At 43.1% G+C, this 19,925-nt stretch overlaps 1 long non-coding RNA gene and 21 other non-coding genes across 22 annotated transcripts; 3 read left to right on the top strand and 19 right to left on the bottom strand.

The window, feature by feature from the left end:
• Positions 1-319: 319 nt before the first annotated feature.
• trnan-guu (transfer RNA asparagine (anticodon GUU)) lies at positions 320-393 on the bottom strand. The gene has a single exon. It is a non-coding gene; the product is annotated as a tRNA-Asn (tRNA).
• A 561-nt stretch (positions 394-954) lies between these two features.
• trnan-guu (transfer RNA asparagine (anticodon GUU)) lies at positions 955-1,028 on the bottom strand. Its single transcript has one exon. It is a non-coding gene; the product is annotated as a tRNA-Asn (tRNA).
• Positions 1,029-2,216: 1,188 nt separating this feature from the next.
• Positions 2,217-2,290, bottom strand: trnan-guu (transfer RNA asparagine (anticodon GUU)). Its single transcript has one exon. It is a non-coding gene; the product is annotated as a tRNA-Asn (tRNA).
• A 561-nt stretch (positions 2,291-2,851) lies between these two features.
• trnan-guu (transfer RNA asparagine (anticodon GUU)) lies at positions 2,852-2,925 on the bottom strand. Its single transcript has one exon. It is a non-coding gene; the product is annotated as a tRNA-Asn (tRNA).
• A 557-nt stretch (positions 2,926-3,482) lies between these two features.
• Positions 3,483-3,556, bottom strand: trnan-guu (transfer RNA asparagine (anticodon GUU)). Its single transcript has one exon. It is a non-coding gene; the product is annotated as a tRNA-Asn (tRNA).
• A 557-nt stretch (positions 3,557-4,113) lies between these two features.
• Positions 4,114-4,187, bottom strand: trnan-guu (transfer RNA asparagine (anticodon GUU)). Its single transcript has one exon. It is a non-coding gene; the product is annotated as a tRNA-Asn (tRNA).
• Positions 4,188-4,748: 561 nt separating this feature from the next.
• trnan-guu (transfer RNA asparagine (anticodon GUU)) lies at positions 4,749-4,822 on the bottom strand. The gene has a single exon. It is a non-coding gene; the product is annotated as a tRNA-Asn (tRNA).
• Positions 4,823-5,379: 557 nt separating this feature from the next.
• trnan-guu (transfer RNA asparagine (anticodon GUU)) lies at positions 5,380-5,453 on the bottom strand. Its single transcript has one exon. It is a non-coding gene; the product is annotated as a tRNA-Asn (tRNA).
• Positions 5,454-6,014: 561 nt separating this feature from the next.
• trnan-guu (transfer RNA asparagine (anticodon GUU)) lies at positions 6,015-6,088 on the bottom strand. The gene has a single exon. It is a non-coding gene; the product is annotated as a tRNA-Asn (tRNA).
• A 557-nt stretch (positions 6,089-6,645) lies between these two features.
• On the bottom strand, positions 6,646-6,719 carry trnan-guu (transfer RNA asparagine (anticodon GUU)). The gene has a single exon. It is a non-coding gene; the product is annotated as a tRNA-Asn (tRNA).
• A 2,458-nt stretch (positions 6,720-9,177) lies between these two features.
• trnan-guu (transfer RNA asparagine (anticodon GUU)) lies at positions 9,178-9,251 on the bottom strand. The gene has a single exon. It is a non-coding gene; the product is annotated as a tRNA-Asn (tRNA).
• A 561-nt stretch (positions 9,252-9,812) lies between these two features.
• Positions 9,813-9,886, bottom strand: trnan-guu (transfer RNA asparagine (anticodon GUU)). The gene has a single exon. It is a non-coding gene; the product is annotated as a tRNA-Asn (tRNA).
• Positions 9,887-10,443: 557 nt separating this feature from the next.
• trnan-guu (transfer RNA asparagine (anticodon GUU)) lies at positions 10,444-10,517 on the bottom strand. The gene has a single exon. It is a non-coding gene; the product is annotated as a tRNA-Asn (tRNA).
• Positions 10,518-11,078: 561 nt separating this feature from the next.
• trnan-guu (transfer RNA asparagine (anticodon GUU)) lies at positions 11,079-11,152 on the bottom strand. Its single transcript has one exon. It is a non-coding gene; the product is annotated as a tRNA-Asn (tRNA).
• Positions 11,153-11,709: 557 nt separating this feature from the next.
• trnan-guu (transfer RNA asparagine (anticodon GUU)) lies at positions 11,710-11,783 on the bottom strand. Its single transcript has one exon. It is a non-coding gene; the product is annotated as a tRNA-Asn (tRNA).
• Positions 11,784-12,344: 561 nt separating this feature from the next.
• Positions 12,345-12,418, bottom strand: trnan-guu (transfer RNA asparagine (anticodon GUU)). The gene has a single exon. It is a non-coding gene; the product is annotated as a tRNA-Asn (tRNA).
• A 557-nt stretch (positions 12,419-12,975) lies between these two features.
• On the bottom strand, positions 12,976-13,049 carry trnan-guu (transfer RNA asparagine (anticodon GUU)). Its single transcript has one exon. It is a non-coding gene; the product is annotated as a tRNA-Asn (tRNA).
• Positions 13,050-13,610: 561 nt separating this feature from the next.
• Positions 13,611-13,684, bottom strand: trnan-guu (transfer RNA asparagine (anticodon GUU)). The gene has a single exon. It is a non-coding gene; the product is annotated as a tRNA-Asn (tRNA).
• Positions 13,685-14,220: 536 nt separating this feature from the next.
• LOC137174868 (uncharacterized) lies at positions 14,221-16,736 on the top strand. Its single transcript, XR_010925493.1, has 3 exons — positions 14,221-15,353; positions 15,564-15,674; positions 15,797-16,736. It is a non-coding gene; the product is annotated as an uncharacterized lncRNA (long non-coding RNA).
• Positions 16,737-17,993: 1,257 nt separating this feature from the next.
• On the top strand, positions 17,994-18,066 carry trnak-cuu (transfer RNA lysine (anticodon CUU)). Its single transcript has one exon. It is a non-coding gene; the product is annotated as a tRNA-Lys (tRNA).
• Positions 18,067-18,768: 702 nt separating this feature from the next.
• Positions 18,769-18,842, top strand: trnan-guu (transfer RNA asparagine (anticodon GUU)). The gene has a single exon. It is a non-coding gene; the product is annotated as a tRNA-Asn (tRNA).
• Positions 18,843-19,294: 452 nt separating this feature from the next.
• trnan-guu (transfer RNA asparagine (anticodon GUU)) lies at positions 19,295-19,368 on the bottom strand. Its single transcript has one exon. It is a non-coding gene; the product is annotated as a tRNA-Asn (tRNA).
• Between the last annotated feature and the right edge of the window lie 557 nt (positions 19,369-19,925).

Here is a 19,925-nt window from a genome sequence, read left to right as displayed (position 1 = left end):
GGGACTTCTCTCCAGAGTGCGACAATCCTATCGATGCCATTAGGTTTTGTAGCCATTTTTAAACAAACCAGGGTAGTCATTGTTTATGGGGTGTATATCAAGTTAACAATTAGTAAAGGGATTATAACAAGCTGTAATGACATGCCATGATGTTTTCATCATCAACCTTTGGGTTAACAGTCCAATGCACTAACCAATTTTTATACAACAGCTACTGATGATCATCCTCTCATTCATTCCACCAACCAGTGATACTTTGGCTACAGCTCTCTCTAACCCTGAACATGATGTTAGCTGGCTGTGTAAACACAAGACCCTACGTCCCTGGGTGGGCTCGAACCACCAACCTTTCGGTTAACAGCCGAACGCGCTAACCGATTGCGCCACAGAGACTGCTTTGTCCTGTCACAGAGGGGGCGTGGCTTCGATTTGCAATCCCCACCCACCTTCATCGCTGTTTACCTCTACCAGGGCAATACGGCAGAATTTAGAATCATGGCCTATTGAAGGAAAAGAGTTCTTTTAGAAATTTACAATGTTGCACAAAGTCAAGACGTGGTGAGATGTAGCACAACGAGCTAACCAAGTCCTGTAAATGGAATGGCGTTCGCCAGTCAAGTCTTTCACACAAGTAACAGTGACAATGTCATCACTTCCATTAGCCTTTATAACCATCTTAAAACAAACTACGGTAGCCTTTGTCTATGCAGCAAAGATGAAGTAAAAAATTGATAAATGGACTATAAGGCGCTACAACATAGTTGTAATGACATACAACAGTATTTTAACCATCAATCTTTGGGTTAGCAGACGAATGCGCGAATGAATTTGCATACAAGAACTACCGTTTCTGATGATTTTGCTCTCATTCATTCCCCCACACTGAGGCACCAGACTTCTTTAACCCTTACCACCTAACACCGTGTTAGCTGGTTATTTAAGCAGAAAAGTGAACGTCCCTGGGTGGGCTCGAACCACCAACCTTTCGGTTAACAGCCGAACGCGCTAACCGATTGCGCCACAGAGACTGCTTTGTCCTGTTTCAGAGGGGGCGTGGCTTCAATTTGCAATCCCCACCCACCTGCATGGCTGTTTACCTGTCGAAGGGCAATATCGCAGAAATTTCAATGGTGGTATATTGAAGGAAAAGAGTTCTGTGAGAAATTTACAATGTAGCACAAAGTCAAGAGGTTTCCATTTGTGATACAACCAGCCAAGAACGCATCGTAAACAGAATGGCGTTCCCCATTGGCGTCTGCCACACCAGGGACTTCTCTCCAGAGTGCGACAATCCTATCGATGCCATTAGGTTTTTTAGCCATTTTTAAACAAACCAGGGTAGTCATTGTTTATGGGGTGTATATCAAGTTAACAATTAGTAAAGGGATTATAACAAGCTGTAACGACATGCCATGATGTTTTCATCATCAACCTTTGGGTTAACAGTCCAATGCACTAACCAATTTTTATACAACAGCTACTGATGATCATCCTCTCATTCATTCCACCAACCTGTGATACTTTGGCTACAGCTCTCTCTAACCCTGAACATGATGTTAGCTGGCTGTGTAAACACAAGACCCTACGTCCCTGGGTGGGCTCGAACCACCAACCTTTCGGTTAACAGCCGAACGCGCTAACCGATTGCGCCACAAAGACTGCTTTGTCCTGTTTCAGAGGGGGCGTGGCTTCAATTTGCAATCCCCACCCACCTGCATGGCTGTTTACTTGTCGAAGGGCAATATCGCAGAAATTTCAATGGTGGTATATTGAAGGAAAAGAGTTCTGTGAGAAATTTACAATGTAGCACAAAGTCAAGAGGTTTCCATTTGTGATACAACCAGCCAAGAACGCATCGTAAACAGAATGGCGTTCCCCATTGGCGTCTGCCACACCAGGGACTTCTCTCCAGAGTGCGACAATCCTATCGATGCCATTAGGTTTTGTAGCCATTTTTAAACAAACCAGGGTAGTCATTGTTTATGGGGTGTATATCAAGTTAACAATTAGTAAAGGGATTATAACAAGCTGTAATGACATGCCATGATGTTTTCATCATCAACCTTTGGGTTAACAGTCCAATGCACTAACCAATTTTTATACAACAGCTACTGATGATCATCCTCTCATTCATTCCACCAACCAGTGATACTTTGGCTACAGCTCTCTCTAACCCTGAACATGATGTTAGCTGGCTGTGTAAACACAAGACCCTACGTCCCTGGGTGGGCTCGAACCACCAACCTTTCGGTTAACAGCCGAACGCGCTAACCGATTGCGCCACAGAGACTGCTTTGTCCTGTCACAGAGGGGGCGTGGCTTCGATTTGCAATCCCCACCCACCTTAATCGCTGTTTACCTCTACCAGGGCAATACGGCAGAATTTAGAATCATGGCCTATTGAAGGAAAAGAGTTCTTTTAGAAATTTACAATGTTGCACAAAGTCAAGACGTGGTGAGATGTAGCACAACGAGCTAACCAAGTCCTGTAAATGGAATGGCGTTCGCCAGTCAAGTCTTTCACACAAGTAACAGTGACAATGTCATCACTTCCATTAGCCTTTATAACCATCTTAAAACAAACTACGGTAGCCTTTGTCTATGCAGCAAAGATGAAGTAAAAAATTGATAAATGGACTATAAGGCGCTACAACATAGTTGTAATGACATACAACAGTATTTTAACCATCAGTCTTTGGGTTAGCAGACGAATGCGCGAATTAATTTGCATACAAGAACTACCGTTTCTGATGATTTTGCTCTCATTCATTCCCCCACACTGAGGCACCAGACTTCTTTAACCCTTACCACCTAACACCGTGTTAGCTGGTTATTTAAGCAGAAAAGTGAACGTCCCTGGGTGGGCTCGAACCACCAACCTTTCGGTTAACAGCCGAACGCGCTAACCGATTGCGCCACAGAGACTGCTTTGTCCTGTTTCAGAGGGGGCGTGGCTTCAATTTGCAATCCCCACCCACCTGCATGGCTGTTTACCTGTCGAAGGGCAATATCGCAGAAATTTCAATGGTGGTATATTGAAGGAAAAGAGTTCTGTGAGAAATTTACAATGTAGCACAAAGTCAAGAGGTTTCCATTTGTGATACAACCAGCCAAGAACGCATCGTAAACAGAATGGCGTTCCCCATTGGCGTCTGCCACACCAGGGACTTCTCTCCAGAGTGCGACAATCCTATCGATGCCATTAGGTTTTTTAGCCATTTTTAAACAAACCAGGGTAGTCATTGTTTATGGGGTGTATATCAAGTTAACAATTAGTAAAGGGATTATAACAAGCTGTAACGACATGCCATGATGTTTTCATCATCAACCTTTGGGTTAACAGTCCAATGCACTAACCAATTTTTATACAACAGCTACTGATGATCATCCTCTCATTCATTCCACCAACCTGTGATACTTTGGCTACAGCTCTCTCTAACCCTGAACATGATGTTAGCTGGCTGTGTAAACACAAGACCCTACGTCCCTGGGTGGGCTCGAACCACCAACCTTTCGGTTAACAGCCGAACGCGCTAACCGATTGCGCCACAGAGACTGCTTTGTCCTGTCACAGAGGGGGCGTGGCTTCGATTTGCAATCCCCACCCACCTGCATGGCTGTTTACTTGTCGAAGGGCAATATCGCAGAAATTTCAATGGTGGTATATTGAAGGAAAAGAGTTCTGTGAGAAATTTACAATGTAGCACAAAGTCAAGAGGTTTCCATTTGTGATACAACCAGCCAAGAACGCATCGTAAACAGAATGGCGTTCCCCATTGGCGTCTGCCACACCAGGGACTTCTCTCCAGAGTGCGACAATCCTATCGATGCCATTAGGTTTTGTAGCCATTTTTAAACAAACCAGGGTAGTCATTGTTTATGGGGTGTATATCAAGTTAACAATTAGTAAAGGGATTATAACAAGCTGTAATGACATGCCATGATGTTTTCATCATCAACCTTTGGGTTAACAGTCCAAAGCACTAACCAATTTTTATACAACAGCTACTGATGATCATCCTCTCATTCATTCCACCAACCAGTGATACTTTGGCTACAGCTCTCTCTAACCCTGAACATGATGTTAGCTGGCTGTGTAAACACAAGACCCTACGTCCCTGGGTGGGCTCGAACCACCAACCTTTCGGTTAACAGCCGAACGCGCTAACCGATTGCGCCACAGAGACTGCTTTGTCCTGTCACAGAGGGGGCGTGGCTTCGATTTGCAATCCCCACCCACCTTCATCGCTGTTTACCTCTACCAGGGCAATACGGCAGAATTTAGAATCATGGCCTATTGAAGGAAAAGAGTTCTTTTAGAAATTTACAATGTTGCACAAAGTCAAGACGTGGTGAGATGTAGCACAACGAGCTAACCAAGTCCTGTAAATGGAATGGCGTTCGCCAGTCAAGTCTTTCACACAAGTAACAGTGACAATGTCATCACTTCCATTAGCCTTTATAACCATCTTAAAACAAACTACGGTAGCCTTTGTCTATGCAGCAAAGATGAAGTAAAAAATTGATAAATGGACTATAAGGCGCTACAACATAGTTGTAATGACATACAACAGTATTTTAACCATCAGTCTTTGGGTTAGCAGACGAATGCGCGAATGAATTTGCATACAAGAACTACCGTTTCTGATGATTTTGCTCTCATTCATTCCCCCACACTGAGGCACCAGACTTCTTTAACCCTTACCACCTAACACCGTGTTAGCTGGTTATTTAAGCAGAAAAGTGAACGTCCCTGGGTGGGCTCGAACCACCAACCTTTCGGTTAACAGCCGAACGCGCTAACCGATTGCGCCACAGAGACTGCTTTGTCCTGTTTCAGAGGGGGCGTGGCTTCGATTTGCAATCCCCACCCACCTGCATGGCTGTTTACTTGTCGAAGGGCAATATCGCAGAAATTTCAATGGTGGTATATTGAAGGAAAAGAGTTCTGTGAGAAATTTACAATGTAGCACAAAGTCAAGAGGTTTCCATTTGTGATACAACCAGCCAAGAACGCATCGTAAACAGAATGGCGTTCCCCATTGGCGTCTGCCACACCAGGGACTTCTCTCCAGAGTGCGACAATCCTATCGATGCCATTAGGTTTTGTAGCCATTTTTAAACAAACCAGGGTAGTCATTGTTTATGGGGTGTATATCAAGTTAACAATTAGTAAAGGGATTATAACAAGCTGTAATGACATGCCATGATGTTTTCATCATCAACCTTTGGGTTAACAGTCCAATGCACTAACCAATTTTTATACAACAGCTACTGATGATCATCCTCTCATTCATTCCACCAACCTGTGATACTTTGGCTACAGCTCTCTCTAACCCTGAACATGATGTTAGCTGGCTGTGTAAACACAAGACCCTACGTCCCTGGGTGGGCTCGAACCACCAACCTTTCGGTTAACAGCCGAACGCGCTAACCGATTGCGCCACAGAGACTGCTTTGTCCTGTCACAGAGGGGGCGTGGCTTCGATTTGCAATCCCCACCCACCTTCATCGCTGTTTACCTCTACCAGGGCAATACGGCAGAATTTAGAATCATGGCCTATTGAAGGAAAAGAGTTCTTTTAGAAATTTACAATGTTGCACAAAGTCAAGACGTGGTGAGATGTAGCACAACGAGCTAACCAAGTCCTGTAAATGGAATGGCGTTCGCCAGTCAAGTCTTTCACACAAGTAACAGTGACAATGTCATCACTTCCATTAGCCTTTATAACCATCTTAAAACAAACTACGGTAGCCTTTGTCTATGCAGCAAAGATGAAGTAAAAAATTGATAAATGGACTATAAGGCGCTACAACATAGTTGTAATGACATACAACAGTATTTTAACCATCAATCTTTGGGTTAGCAGACGAATGCGCGAATGAATTTGCATACAAGAACTACCGTTTCTGATGATTTTGCTCTCATTCATTCCCCCACACTGAGGCACCAGACTTCTTTAACCCTTACCACCTAACACCGTGTTAGCTGGTTATTTAAGCAGAAAAGTGAACGTCCCTGGGTGGGCTCGAACCACCAACCTTTCGGTTAACAGCCGAACGCGCTAACCGATTGCGCCACAGAGACTGCTTTGTCCTGTTTCAGAGGGGGCGTGGCTTCGATTTGCAATCCCCACCCACCTGCATGGCTGTTTACTTGTCGAAGGGCAATATCGCAGAAATTTCAATGGTGGTATATTGAAGGAAAAGAGTTCTGTGAGAAATTTACAATGTAGCACAAAGTCAAGAGGTTTCCATTTGTGATACAACCAGCCAAGAACGCATCGTAAACAGAATGGCGTTCCCCATTGGCGTCTGCCACACCAGGGACTTCTCTCCAGAGTGCGACAATCCTATCGATGCCATTAGGTTTTGTAGCCATTTTTAAACAAACCAGGGTAGTCATTGTTTATGGGGTGTATATCAAGTTAACAATTAGTAAAGGGATTATAACAAGCTGTAATGACATGCCATGATGTTTTCATCATCAACCTTTGGGTTAACAGTCCAATGCACTAACCAATTTTTATACAACAGCTACTGATGATCATCCTCTCATTCATTCCACCAACCTGTGATACTTTGGCTACAGCTCTCTCTAACCCTGAACATGATGTTAGCTGGCTGTGTAAACACAAGACCCTACGTCCCTGGGTGGGCTCGAACCACCAACCTTTCGGTTAACAGCCGAACGCGCTAACCGATTGCGCCACAGAGACTGCTTTGTCCTGTCACAGAGGGGGCGTGGCTTCGATTTGCAATCCCCACCCACCTTCATCGCTGTTTACCTCTACCAGGGCAATACGGCAGAATTTAGAATCATGGCCTATTGAAGGAAAAGAGTTCTTTTAGAAATTTACAATGTTGCACAAAGTCAAGACGTGGTGAGATGTAGCACAACGAGCTAACCAAGTCCTGTAAATGGAATGGCGTTCGCCAGTCAAGTCTTTCACACAAGTAACAGTGACAATGTCATCACTTCCATTAGCCTTTATAACCATCTTAAAACAAACTACGGTAGCCTTTGTCTATGCAGCAAAGATGAAGTAAAAAATTGATAAATGGACTATAAGGCGCTACAACATAGTTGTAATGACATACAACAGTATTTTAACCATCAATCTTTGGGTTAGCAGACGAATGCGCGAATGAATTTGCATACAAGAACTACCGTTTCTGATGATTTTGCTCTCATTCATTCCCCCACACTGAGGCACCAGACTTCTTTAACCCTTACCACCTAACACCGTGTTAGCTGGTTATTTAAGCAGAAAAGTGGACGTCCCTGGGTGGGCTCAAACCACCAACCTTTCGGTTAACAGCCGAACGCGCTAACCGATTGCGCCACAGAGACTGCTTTGTCCTGTTTCAGAGGGGGCGTGGCTTCGATTTGCAATCCCCACCCACCTGCATGGCTGTTTACTTGTCGAAGGGCAATATCGCAGAAATTTCAATGGTGGTATATTGAAGGAAAAGAGTTCTGTGAGAAATTTACAATGTAGCACAAAGTCAAGAGGTTTCCATTTGTGATACAACCAGCCAAGAACGCATCGTAAACAGAATGGCGTTCCCCATTGGCGTCTGCCACACCAGGGACTTCTCTCCAGAGTGCGACAATCCTATCGATGCCATTAGGTTTTTTAGCCATTTTTAAACAAACCAGGGTAGTCATTGTTTATGGGGTGTATATCAAGTTAACAATTAGTAAAGGGATTATAACAAGCTGTAACGACATGCCATGATGTTTTCATCATCAACCTTTGGGTTAACAGTCCAATGCACTAACCAATTTTTATACAACAGCTACTGATGATCATCCTCTCATTCATTCCACCAACCTGTGATACTTTGGCTACAGCTCTCTCTAACCCTGAACATGATGTTAGCTGGCTGTGTAAACACAAGACCCTACGTCCCTGGGTGGGCTCGAACCACCAACCTTTCAGTTAACAGCCGAACGCGCTAACCGATTGCGCCACAGAGACTGCTTTGTCCTGTCACAGAGGGGGTGTGGCTTCGATTTGCAATCCCCACCCACCTTCATCGCTGTTTACCTCTACCAGGGCAATACGACAGAATTTAGAATCATGGCCTATTGAAGGAAAAGAGTTCTTTTAGAAATTTACAATGTTGCACAAAGTCAAGACGTGGTGAGATGTAGCACAACGAGCTAACCAAGTCCTGTAAATGGAATGGCGTTCGCCAGTCAAGTCTTTCACACAAGTAACAGTGACAATGTCATCACTTCCATTAGCCTTTATAACCATCTTAAAACAAACTACGGTAGCCTTTGTCTATGCAGCAAAGATGAAGTAAAAAATTGATAAATGGACTATAAGGCGCTACAACATAGTTGTAATGACATACAACAGTATTTTAACCATCAATCTTTGGGTTAGCAGACGAATGCGCGAATGAATTTGCATACAAGAACTACCCTTTCTGATGATTTTGCTCTCATTCATTCCCCCACACTGAGGCACCAGACTTCTTTAACCCTTACCACCTAACACCGTGTTAGCTGGTTATTTAAGCAGAAAAGTGGACGTCCCTGGGTGGGCTTGAACCACCAACCTTTCGGTTAACAGCCGAACGCGCTAACCGATTGCGCTACAGAGACTGCTTTGTCCTGTTTCAGAGGGGGCGTGGCTTCAATTTGCAATCCCCACCCACCTGCATGGCTGTTTACCTGTCGAAGGGCAATATCGCAGAAATTTCAATGGTGGTATATTGAAGGAAAAGAGTTCTGTGAGAAATTTACAATGTAGCACAAAGTCAAGAGGTTTCCATTTGTGATACAACCAGCCAAGAACGCATCATAAACAGAATGGCGTTCCCCATTGGCGTCTGCCACACCAGGGACTTCTCTCCAGAGTGCGACAATCCTATCGATGCCATTAGGTTTTTTAGCCATTTTTAAACAAACCAGGGTAGTCATTGTTTATGGTGTGTATATCAAGTTAACAATTAGTAAAGGGATTATAACAAGCTGTAACGACATGCCATGATGTTTTCATCATCAACCTTTGGGTTAACAGTCCAATGCACTAACCAATTTTTATACAACAGCTACTGATGATCATCCTCTCATTCATTCCACCAACCTGTGATACTTTGGCTACAGCTCTCTCTAACCCTGAACATGATGTTAGCTGGCTGTGTAAACACAAGACCCTACGTCCCTGGGTGGGCTCGAACCACCAACCTTTCGGTTAACAGCCGAACGCGCTAACCGATTGCGCCACAGAGACTGCTTTGTCCTGTCACAGAGGGGGCGTGGCTTCGATTTGCAATCCCCACCCACCTTCATCGCTGTTTACCTCTACCAGGGCAATACGGCAGAATTTAGAATCATGGCCTATTGAAGGAAAAGAGTTCTTTTAGAAATTTACAATGTTGCACAAAGTCAAGACGTGGTGAGATGTAGCACAATGAGCTAACCAAGTCCTGTAAATGGAATGGCGTTCGCCAGTCAAGTCTTTCACACAAGTAACAGTGACAATGTCATCACTTCCATTAGCCTTTATAACCATCTTAAAACAAACTACGGTAGCCTTTGTCTATGCAGCAAAGATGAAGTAAAAAATTGATAAATGGACTATAAGGCGCTACAACATAGTTGTAATGACATACAACAGTATTTTAACCATCAATCTTTGGGTTAGCAGACGAATGCGCGAATGAATTTGCATACAAGAACTACCGTTTCTGATGATTTTGCTCTCATTCATTCCCCCACACTGAGGCACCAGACTTCTTTAACCCTTACCACCTAACACCGCGTTAGCTGGTTATTTAAGCAGAAAAGTGGACGTCCCTGGGTGGGCTCGAACCACCAACCTTTCGGTTAACAGCCGAACGCGCTAACCGATTGCGCCACAGAGACTGCTTTGTCCTGTTTCAGAGGGGACGTGGCTTCGATTTGCAATCCCCACCCACCTGCATGGCTGTTTACTTGTCGAAGGGCAATATCGCAGAAATTTCAATGGTGGTATATTGAAGGAAAAGAGTTCTGTGAGAAATTTACAATGTAGCACAAAGTCAAGAGGTTTCCATTTGTGATACAACCAGCCAAGAACGCATCGTAAACAGAATGGCGTTCCCCATTGGCGTCTGCCACACCAGGGACTTCTCTCCAGAGTGCGACAATCCTATCGATGCCATTAGGTTTTGTAGCCATTTTTAAACAAACCAGGGTAGTCATTGTTTATGGGGTGTTTATCAAGTTAACAATTCGTAAAGGGATTATAACAAGCTGTAACGACATGCCATGATGTTTTCATCATCAACCTTTGGGTTAACAGTCCAATGCACTAACCAATTTTTATACAACAGCTACTGATGATCATCCTCTCATTCATTCCACCAACCTGTGATACTTTGGCTACAGCTCTCTCTAACCCTGAACATGATGTTAGCTGGCTGTGTAAACACAAGACCCTACGTCCCTGGGTGGGCTCGAACCACCAACCTTTCGGTTAACAGCCGAACGCGCTAACCGATTGCGCCACAGAGACTGCTTTGTCCTGTCACAGAGGGGGTGTGGCTTCGATTTGCAATCCCCACCCACCTTCATCGCTGTTTACCTCTACCAGGGCAATACGGCAGAATTTAGAATCATGGCCTATTGAAGGAAAAGAGTTCTTTTAGAAATTTACAATGTTGCACAAAGTCAAGACGTGGTGAGATGTAGCACAACGAGCTAACCGAGTCCTGTAAATGGAATGGCGTTCGCCAGTCAAGTCTTTCACACAAGTAACAGTGACAATGTCATCACTTCCATTAGCCTTTATAACCATCTTAAAACAAACTACGGTAGCCTTTGTCTATGCAGCAAAGATGAAGTAAAAAATTGATAAATGGACTATAAGGCGCTACAACATAGTTGTAATGACATACAACAGTATTTTAACCATCAATCTTTGGGTTAGCAGACGAATGCGCGAATGAATTTGCATACAAGAACTACCGTTTCTGATGATTTTGCTCTCATTCATTCCCCCACACTGAGGCACCAGACTTCTTTAACCCTTACCACCTAACACCGTGTTAGCTGGTTATTTAAGCAGAAAAGTGGACGTCCCTGGGTGGGCTCGAACCACCAACCTTTCGGTTAACAGCCGAACGCGCTAACCGATTGCGCCACAGAGACTGCTTTGTCCTGTTTCAGAGGGGGCGTGGCTTCGATTTGCAATCCCCACCCACCTGCATGGCTGTTTACTTGTCGAAGGGCAATATCGCAGAAATTTCAATGGTGGTATATTGAAGGAAAAGAGTTCTGTGAGAAATTTACAATGTAGCACAAAGTCAAGAGGTTTCCATTTGTGATACAACCAGCCAAGAACGCATCGTAAACAGAATGGCGTTCCCCATTGGCGTCTGCCACACCAGGGACTTCTCTCCAGAGTGCGACAATCCTATCGATGCCATTAGGTTTTGTAGCCATTTTTAAACAAACCAGGGTAGTCATTGTTTATGGGGTGTTTATCAAGTTAACAATTCGTAAAGGGATTATAACAAGCTGTAACGACATGCCATGATGTTTTCATCATCAACCTTTGGGTTAACAGTCCAATGCACTAACCAATTTTTATACAACAGCTACTGATGATCATCCTCTCATTCATTCCACCAACCTGTGATACTTTGGCTACAGCTCTCTCTAACCCTGAACATGATGTTAGCTGGCTGTGTAAACACAAGACCCTACGTCCCTGGGTGGGCTCGAACCACCAACCTTTCGGTTAACAGCCGAACGCGCTAACCGATTGCGCCACAGAGACTGCTTTGTCCTGTCACAGAGGGGGTGTGGCTTCGATTTGCAATCCCCACCCACCTTCATCGCTGTTTACCTCTACCAGGGCAATACGGCAGAATTTAGAATCATGGCCTATTGAAGGAAAAGAGTTCTTTTAGAAATTTACAATGTTGCACAAAGTCAAGACGTGGTGAGATGTAGCACAACGAGCTAACCGAGTCCTGTAAATGGAATGGCGTTCGCCAGTCAAGTCTTTCACACAAGTAACAGTGACAATGTCATCACTTCCATTAGCCTTTATAACCATCTTAAAACAAACTACGGTAGCCTTTGTCTATGCAGCAAAGATGAAGTAAAAAATTGATAAATGGACTATAAGGCGCTACAACATAGTTGTAATGACATACAACAGTATTTTAACCATCAATCTTTGGGTTAGCAGACGAATGCGCGAATGAATTTGCATACAAGAACTACCCTTTCTGATGATTTTGCTCTCATTCATTCCCCCACACTGAGGCACCAGACTTCTTTAACCCTTACCACCTAACACCGTGTTAGCTGGTTATTTAAGCAGAAAAGTGGACGTCCCTGGGTGGGCTCGAACCACCAACCTTTCGGTTAACAGCCGAACGCGCTAACCGATTGCGCCACAGAGACTGCTTTGTCCTGTTTCAGAGGGGGCGTGGCTTCGATTTGCAATCCCCACCCACCTGCATGGCTGTTTACCTGTCGAAGGGCAATATCGCAGAAATTTCAATGGTGGTATATTGAAGGAAAAGAGTTCTGTGAGAAATTTACAATGTAGCACAAAGTCAAGAGGTTTCCATTTGTGATACAACCAGCCAAGAACGCATCGTAAACAGAATGGCGTTCCCCATTGGCGTCTGCCACACCAGGGACTTCTCTCCAGAGTGCGACAATCCTATCGATGCCATTAGGTTTTGTAGCCATTTTTAAACAAACCAGGGTAGTCATTGTTTATGGGGTGTTTATCAAGTTAACAATTCGTAAAGGGATTATAACAAGCTGTAACGACATGCCATGATGTTTTCATCATCAACCTTTGGGTTAACAGTCCAATGCACTAACCAATTTTTATACAACAGCTACTGATGATCATCCTCTCATTCATTCCACCAACCTGTGATACTTTGGCTACAGCTCTCTCTAACCCTGAACATGATGTTAGCTGGCTGTGTAAACACAAGACCCTACGTCCCTGGGTGGGCTCGAACCACCAACCTTTCGGTTAACAGCCGAACGCGCTAACCGATTGCGCCACAGAGACTGCTTTGTCCTGTCACAGAGGGGGTGTGGCTTCGATTTGCAATCCCCACCCACCTTCATCGCTGTTTACCTCTACCAGGGCAATACGGCAGAATTTAGAATCATGGCCTATTGAAGGAAAAGAGTTCTTTTAGAAATTTACAATGTTGCACAAAGTCAAGACGTGGTGAGATGTAGCACAACGAGCTAACCGAGTCCTGTAAATGGAATGGCGTTCGCCAGTCAAGTCTTTCACACAAGTAACAGTGACAATGTCATCACTTCCATTAGCCTTTATAACCATCTTAAAACAAACTACGGTAGCCTTTGTCTATGCAGCAAAGATGAAGTAAAAAATTGATAAATGGACTATAAGGCGCTACAACATAGTTGTAATGACATACAACAGTATTTTAACCATCAATCTTTGGGTTAGCAGACGAATGCGCGAATGAATTTGCATACAAGAACTACCGTTTCTGATGATTTTGCTCTCATTCATTCCCCCACACTGAGGCACCAGACTTCTTTAACCCTTACCACCTAACACCGTGTTAGCTGGTTATTTAAGCAGAAAAGTGGACGTCCCTGGGTGGGCTCGAACCACCAACCTTTCGGTTAACAGCCGAACGCGCTAACCGATTGCGCCACAGAGACTGCTTTGTCCTGTTTCAGAGGGGGCGTGGCTTCGATTTGCAATCCCCACCCACCTGCATGGCTGTTTACTTGTCGAAGGGCAATATCGCAGAAATTTCAATGGTGGTATATTGAAGGAAAAGAGTTCTGTGAGAAATTTACAATGTAGCACAAAGTCAAGAGGTTTCCATTTGTGATACAACCAGCCAAGAACGCATCGTAAACAGAATGGCGTTCCCCATTGGCGTCTGCCACACCAGGGACTTCTCTCCAGAGTGCGACAATCCTATCGATGCCATTAGGTTTTGTAGCCATTTTTAAACAAACCAGGGTAGTCATTGTTTATGGGGTGTTTATCAAGTTAACAATTCGTAAAGGGATTATAACAAGCTGTAACAACATGCCATGATGTTTTCATCATCAACCTTTGGGTTAACAGTCCAATGCACTAACCAATTTTTATACAACAGCTACTGATGATCATCCTCTCATTCATTCCATCAACCTGTGATACTATAACAAGCTGTAACGACATGCCATGATGTTTTCATCATCAACAACACTTCAAGTCATAATCTATACTTAATCCATTGGGTGATAGGGTTCTCAGACAGTGGATCCATTAGTGTTCCCTTCTGGAAAGTAAAACATCCAATAATTGTATGTTTCGGGACAGAGTGAACTCAGTAGCCACATTTCTCTGTTCTCTATTTCTCTATTTATCATCTTCAGATTAGGCTAACCCATTGTTGCTAACTTTGGAGCTAAACACCTTCACTTTACCAGCACATGAGGAAATAACAGACGTGACTTTTCTTGGTCTTGAGAAGCTGCAGCATTTCTTAACTGTTACACTGTAGTCTGTACTGTACATTTACTGCCAGACTGACAACTTACTGCTAACCTTTTCCTCTGCTCTGCTCGCATTCACCGTCACTTTTCTGCCGCTTGCTCTTTCCCACTTGCTACGCACATATATTACGCAATGCCCTATTTCTTAACGGAAATACGCTACCAAGAGTAAAGACACAAAAGTTTACTCTCATAACGGAACAGCGCTGCACAGAGGCTCCCAAAAGCAATTGATTTCCATATTAATGGATATTTGGCGTTATTTTTGGCATTAAAAATTGTTTTTGTCCTGGTGGGGGTTCTTGTTGTTATAATTATAAGAAATACTGATTCAGTACGTTCAGTAAACGCTCAGTAAACGTTGAGTACAGTTAAACCTAGCAGTCTCCATTAGGTTCAGTGAGTTCAAACTTGTGAAAACAATTGGGGTGTTTTGAACATCCCCTTTTTCACAGGTAATTTGTTAGTCTGTCCCTCACGCTGCAGGAAATAAAGGATTAATCCTGGAAAGCTATTGGTGTAGCACTTTTCTCCTTATGAAAGTAACACGGCAATTATTCGACCAATGAGAATTTGGTCGGACAAGAGCATATCGGCCAACTAATTGACTAGTCAACCAGGAGACTACAGCCCTACACACTTCAACACCAATTCATTAGTTTGCCTTGAGAGGACAGACCGCGGGATATTGTGGATGGCTTCGAGGAAAGATTGGGGTTCCCCCAATGCCGGGAAGCAGTAGATGGCTCTTATATCCACATCACTTCCACCCTCCAGCAACGAAAAGGAAGTCATTCCATCATGTTGCTGCACAAGCTGTTGTGGATCACCTCTGTCGGTGAGTAACACACAAACGCACACACACACACACACACACATATCTCCCTGATGGTTAATATACAGTACATCTTTTGAAGTATATTGTGTTTGTAATATGTCAAATTATGTATAAATGGTTATGTATTTCTGTTATGTTAGACTGTTCGTAGCCTTTTTGCCTGACTAATTGGAGTCAAACTGTCTGTTTCCTTTTTCTTTCCACCAACAGATTCACTAACATCAGCGTTGGATGGGCTGGCAGTGTGCACAATGCAAGAGTGCTATGAAACTCCATACTCTTCAATCTAGCGGAGAGTGACAACCTTTTCCCACCGGTGAGGTATAATCTTGTAATGTTCTACAGATGGCCTGCTCATTCATTTGTACTTGTCCTATGCATTTACTGTAGGGAAATCTAATTATTAACTCAAAGGGTGATTGTTTTTTTCTTTTTCCATTTAGGACACTCAAGGAATTGGAGGTGTAGAGGTGCCCAGCATGCTCTTGGGAGACCCATACCCTCTCTTGAGCTGGCTCATGAAGGGATACCGTGACAATGGACATCCTACCAGAGAGCACAGGCATCTCAGTTACAGACTGAGTCGTGCATGCATGAATGTGGAATGTGCTTTTGGAAGGCTTAAAGGGAGATGGCGGTGTTTGTTGAGGAAGATAGATGTCAGTATCTAGAGGGTCCCTACCATTGTAACCAGCTGCTGTGTCTTGCACATCACAAGGAGATGACTTTTTGGAGGAATGGAAGGAGGAAGTGGATGAGCCAGCAGAACTGAGGGAACCAGACATTCGTCAAGTCAACAAGTCGTCTCAAACTTACTCCTCTTCTGTCTGGTTTGGCCACTGCTTGAAGAAGACGGTGGCTTAGTTGATGAAGATGATGAGGAGTAGGAAGAGGAGGAGGATTTGGACAATGATGAAGTAGCAGCACCACCTGGTCCAGTAGTGGCTACAAACACAAACACGTAAAAATAAGACATTACAGCCAGCTCTCATTGGGTGAAAAAAGGCAATGCAGCAGTGCCAAGTTTCTGAACTAGCTGCTAACGTAAATGGTTCTTTAGCTTGAGAAGAATAACCACAAACACCAACACATACTAACATTAACCACACTACACTCCTTCTCAGCTCCTTCTTAATGATTCTCGTGTCCACCAGGAGATCAGTAAACACCCTGCTGCCTGAGCTGCTCTCTCTTTGCCTGCTAGAACAGAGGTACGGCCCTCCTCCTCCTCAGTGTGTGCAGTGAGTGATTAAACACACCAGTGCTCACTTACTCATCAGGACCTGGTGATGAAAGACCATGTCAAATGTACAGACATTGCCAGTGGGTCAGTTTTCAGCATTTATTTAAATTGCAAATAAATTCTTGATTTGTTCTGTTGTATACTTCATTATTTTTAATTTTTATTGTTACTCCCCTCATCCCCTGGATTTTCTTGGGGACATATTTGGGGGCTATTTGGGATATAGAAAGAGGAGATTAGTAAATGGATTTAATGAACAGACCAGTGTTTTTTCTTAGTGTTTTTTGTGTTAATTTTATCTCCAGTGGCTATTGCCTGAGTATTGGTGTCTGGATATCAATTGCCTCAACTAAGCATTTAAATAGCTTCCTTCCAGATAGACAGGTGAGTGTCCAGCTGGGCTGTATCAGCTGATCTGAAAACATTTAATGAAAAGGTGAAACACTGGCTGAAACAAAACCAAACCTGTGATCATTGATCTATATAATACATCATTGCCATAAATTAGGGAACATACGTATGCGCACACATATGCAACACATGTAAATTGATTATGTGATGTAAATACCGTTGTTATTGAGAATGTCACTATTTACTATGAGCTTTATTTATTTAATGTATTTCTGGTAGTGATATGTTATGAATATTTTAAGTAGAAAAGCCTAACCAGGGACAGGGGTCGCAAATTAGCCTTAGTAAGAAATCCTATATGCAATACATCTGTTTCATGTTATTTTAACCCGTTACAATGTTTTTTTGCATCGTCCCTGACAAATAAACTAAAAAAAAAAAAAAAAAAAAAAAAGATAGGTAGTTGTTTGAGTTAGGCAGGATCTGGGGAAGTTGTTTCGTGTGGCATTGTGCAACATTATATATGTTAGATAAAAGCACAAACTGGAACATCTGAGTGAAACTAAACTTCAAACCACAGTGATTCCATTACAAGGTAAAAACGCGGTGCATTCTCTGCTGTAAAGCCACGGTGGAAGCGCATATGATCACAGTATGATGCGGTTAAAGCTGGTCGTGTGGAAAATGCTGCAAGGTAAGCTCCTATTGTTAGCTTCTCTAGTTAACTAATTAACTCTCTTTAGTAGCAACCTACTTACAAGGCCAAGTGGTATTATAAAATTCGCTAAGTACATTACCCGAGATACAAACTTAAAGGTTAGTCCTAGTTCAAATGAATATGAAGTAGCTAGTGAGCTAGCTAATGCTGATAAGTACTGATAAGTATACTTGGTATCAGAAAGCCTTAGGTCAAAGATTGAGGATAAACTTTGCCGTCGTATATGCATCCAAATGTGTGTGTTCAGTCCATGGTAAAGGGTTAGGGTTCATTTTCAGGGTTCAGTTCAATATTTTTAGATCCTATTTTCTAAATTTTAATCATAGTAGCCCGGCTAGCTCAGTCGGTAGAGCATGAGACTCTTAATCTCAGGGTCGTGGGTTCGAGCCCCACGTTGGGCGCTCTCCTTTTCAACAGAGCAGCAAGGATTCATTATTGTTTTTCTGTGGACTGTCGTATAATCACGTATAATCATTCTGGGCTACCTGGTGTGGTAATTCTGACGATAGTTAAAAACATGAAATAGAGATTCGTGAATTTATGTATATAATAGAGCTAGATTGTTGTAAAGTTAGAACAAAACTTTTAAATTTACAAAAAAATACACTCTGTTCGACCATTTTCAAGATATGCCGACTGAAATACACATCATATCTGTATACCCCACCAACAAGGTGGGTGGCTGTAGTGAATCACTTCATTGTTCGCCAGCACCTCTGAGGCTGTGGTTCCCTGCTGGAAAACAGTGGATTGCTCCCTCAGGGTTTGGAGTGATTTGCCACGTCAATTGAGGGACTGTTATGATGAAGACAATTGACCGACACAGTGAGAAGAAGCAAAGCCACAGATGGGTTTCTGAACAGACTGAAGATGCAGTGGGATTTAATTAAAGAAAGACACCCAATGTGGGGCTCAAAACCACAATCTTGAGATTAAGAGTCTCATGCCCTACAGACTGAGTCAGCTGGGATGTGCGGCACCCCTCCCCCCACATCACCATCTGTCATTGAAACAAGTCTGCAGACCTTTCCCATGAGTTTTAGCCCATCCCCCACTGCTGCACAACTACGAAACGTATGAACAGTTCTGAATGCAGCGACCTTGTCTCTGTGGCGCAATCGGTTAGCGCGTTCGGCTGTTAACCGAAAGGTTGGTGGTTCGAGCCCACCCAGGGACGAGAAGTTTTTCATAACTAGTATACATTAATATTAAAAACGCTATGTACTTCACTTAGGTTGTGTATCTTTTTTGGCTAATAAAACATGCTTTCATTTGGCAAAAATGAAACCGTTTTACTGAAATCTAAAAGAAGGAAACCAAACCTGCTTTGTGTTTCTGCCTAAAAGACAATATCAGTGCCAGTTGCTCAAGCTGACATGTCAGCCCATGTTACTGTAAATTATGTATTTTAAAGAACATCCCAAGCTTGGATGAGAAATAGTTCAATCTGTTGACAAATCAGATTTTTTAGCCAATATTAAATAGCATTTCCTGTTCTCTTCCTGCCCGTCTTTCCCCTCCCCCATTCCCCCTATTGTTTACACAGTGAGTGCTTCAGCGGTTTGTCAGCTATCAGGTTTTAGATTGAGGTGGTAAAAAAAACAAAACAAAAACAAAAAAAAAACAAGTCGTCCCTGGGTGGGCTCGAACCACCAACCTTTCGGTTAACAGCCGAACGCGCTAACCGATTGCGCCACAGAGACCACATGACAGAGAACAATAATAGTACGGTTTATAATATCAATGTTCTGTATGAAGATTCAATCAGAATTATAATTATAATCAGTGTGTTTACATGCACTTTACTTTGTGTACCTACCAGAGTAAGATAACCAGATTGGAAAGTATGGTTTGGTGTAATTTATGGTTTTGTGCAGTCTTCAGTCCCTGTCTTTCACTCCTCTGCTCTCTTTATCTGTTCCTGTGTTTGCCTGAGGGTTGTGTTGAGCTCCTCCCGCTCAACACAGAGCAGAGGGCAGAGGTCACAGTGAGAGAGAATGAAACCATGTGAAGTGAAAAATACAGTACCAGTCAAAAGTTTGGAAACACCTTTACATTCATTAGAATAAGAAAGTGTGCCCTAAGTTTTGACTGGTACTGTACATCTTGATTAAGAATTGCATTGTATGTGGTAGTAAAAACACACTTAATTTAACACATTTAAATATTAAATTGAAGAGAATGGAATGAAATGTACAAAATATTGACAAAGGAATGTGCAAATGTTCATAGTGAAACTGTTCTTGCGGTGTGAGGTCTT

The sequence above is a fragment of the Thunnus thynnus genome, chromosome 22, assembly GCF_963924715.1.
Source record: "Thunnus thynnus chromosome 22, fThuThy2.1, whole genome shotgun sequence".
Lineage (NCBI taxonomy): Eukaryota > Metazoa > Chordata > Actinopteri > Scombriformes > Scombridae > Thunnus > Thunnus thynnus.
The sequence above is the reverse complement of the archived record's forward strand: the minus strand, read 5'-3'. Positions and strand labels throughout refer to the sequence as shown.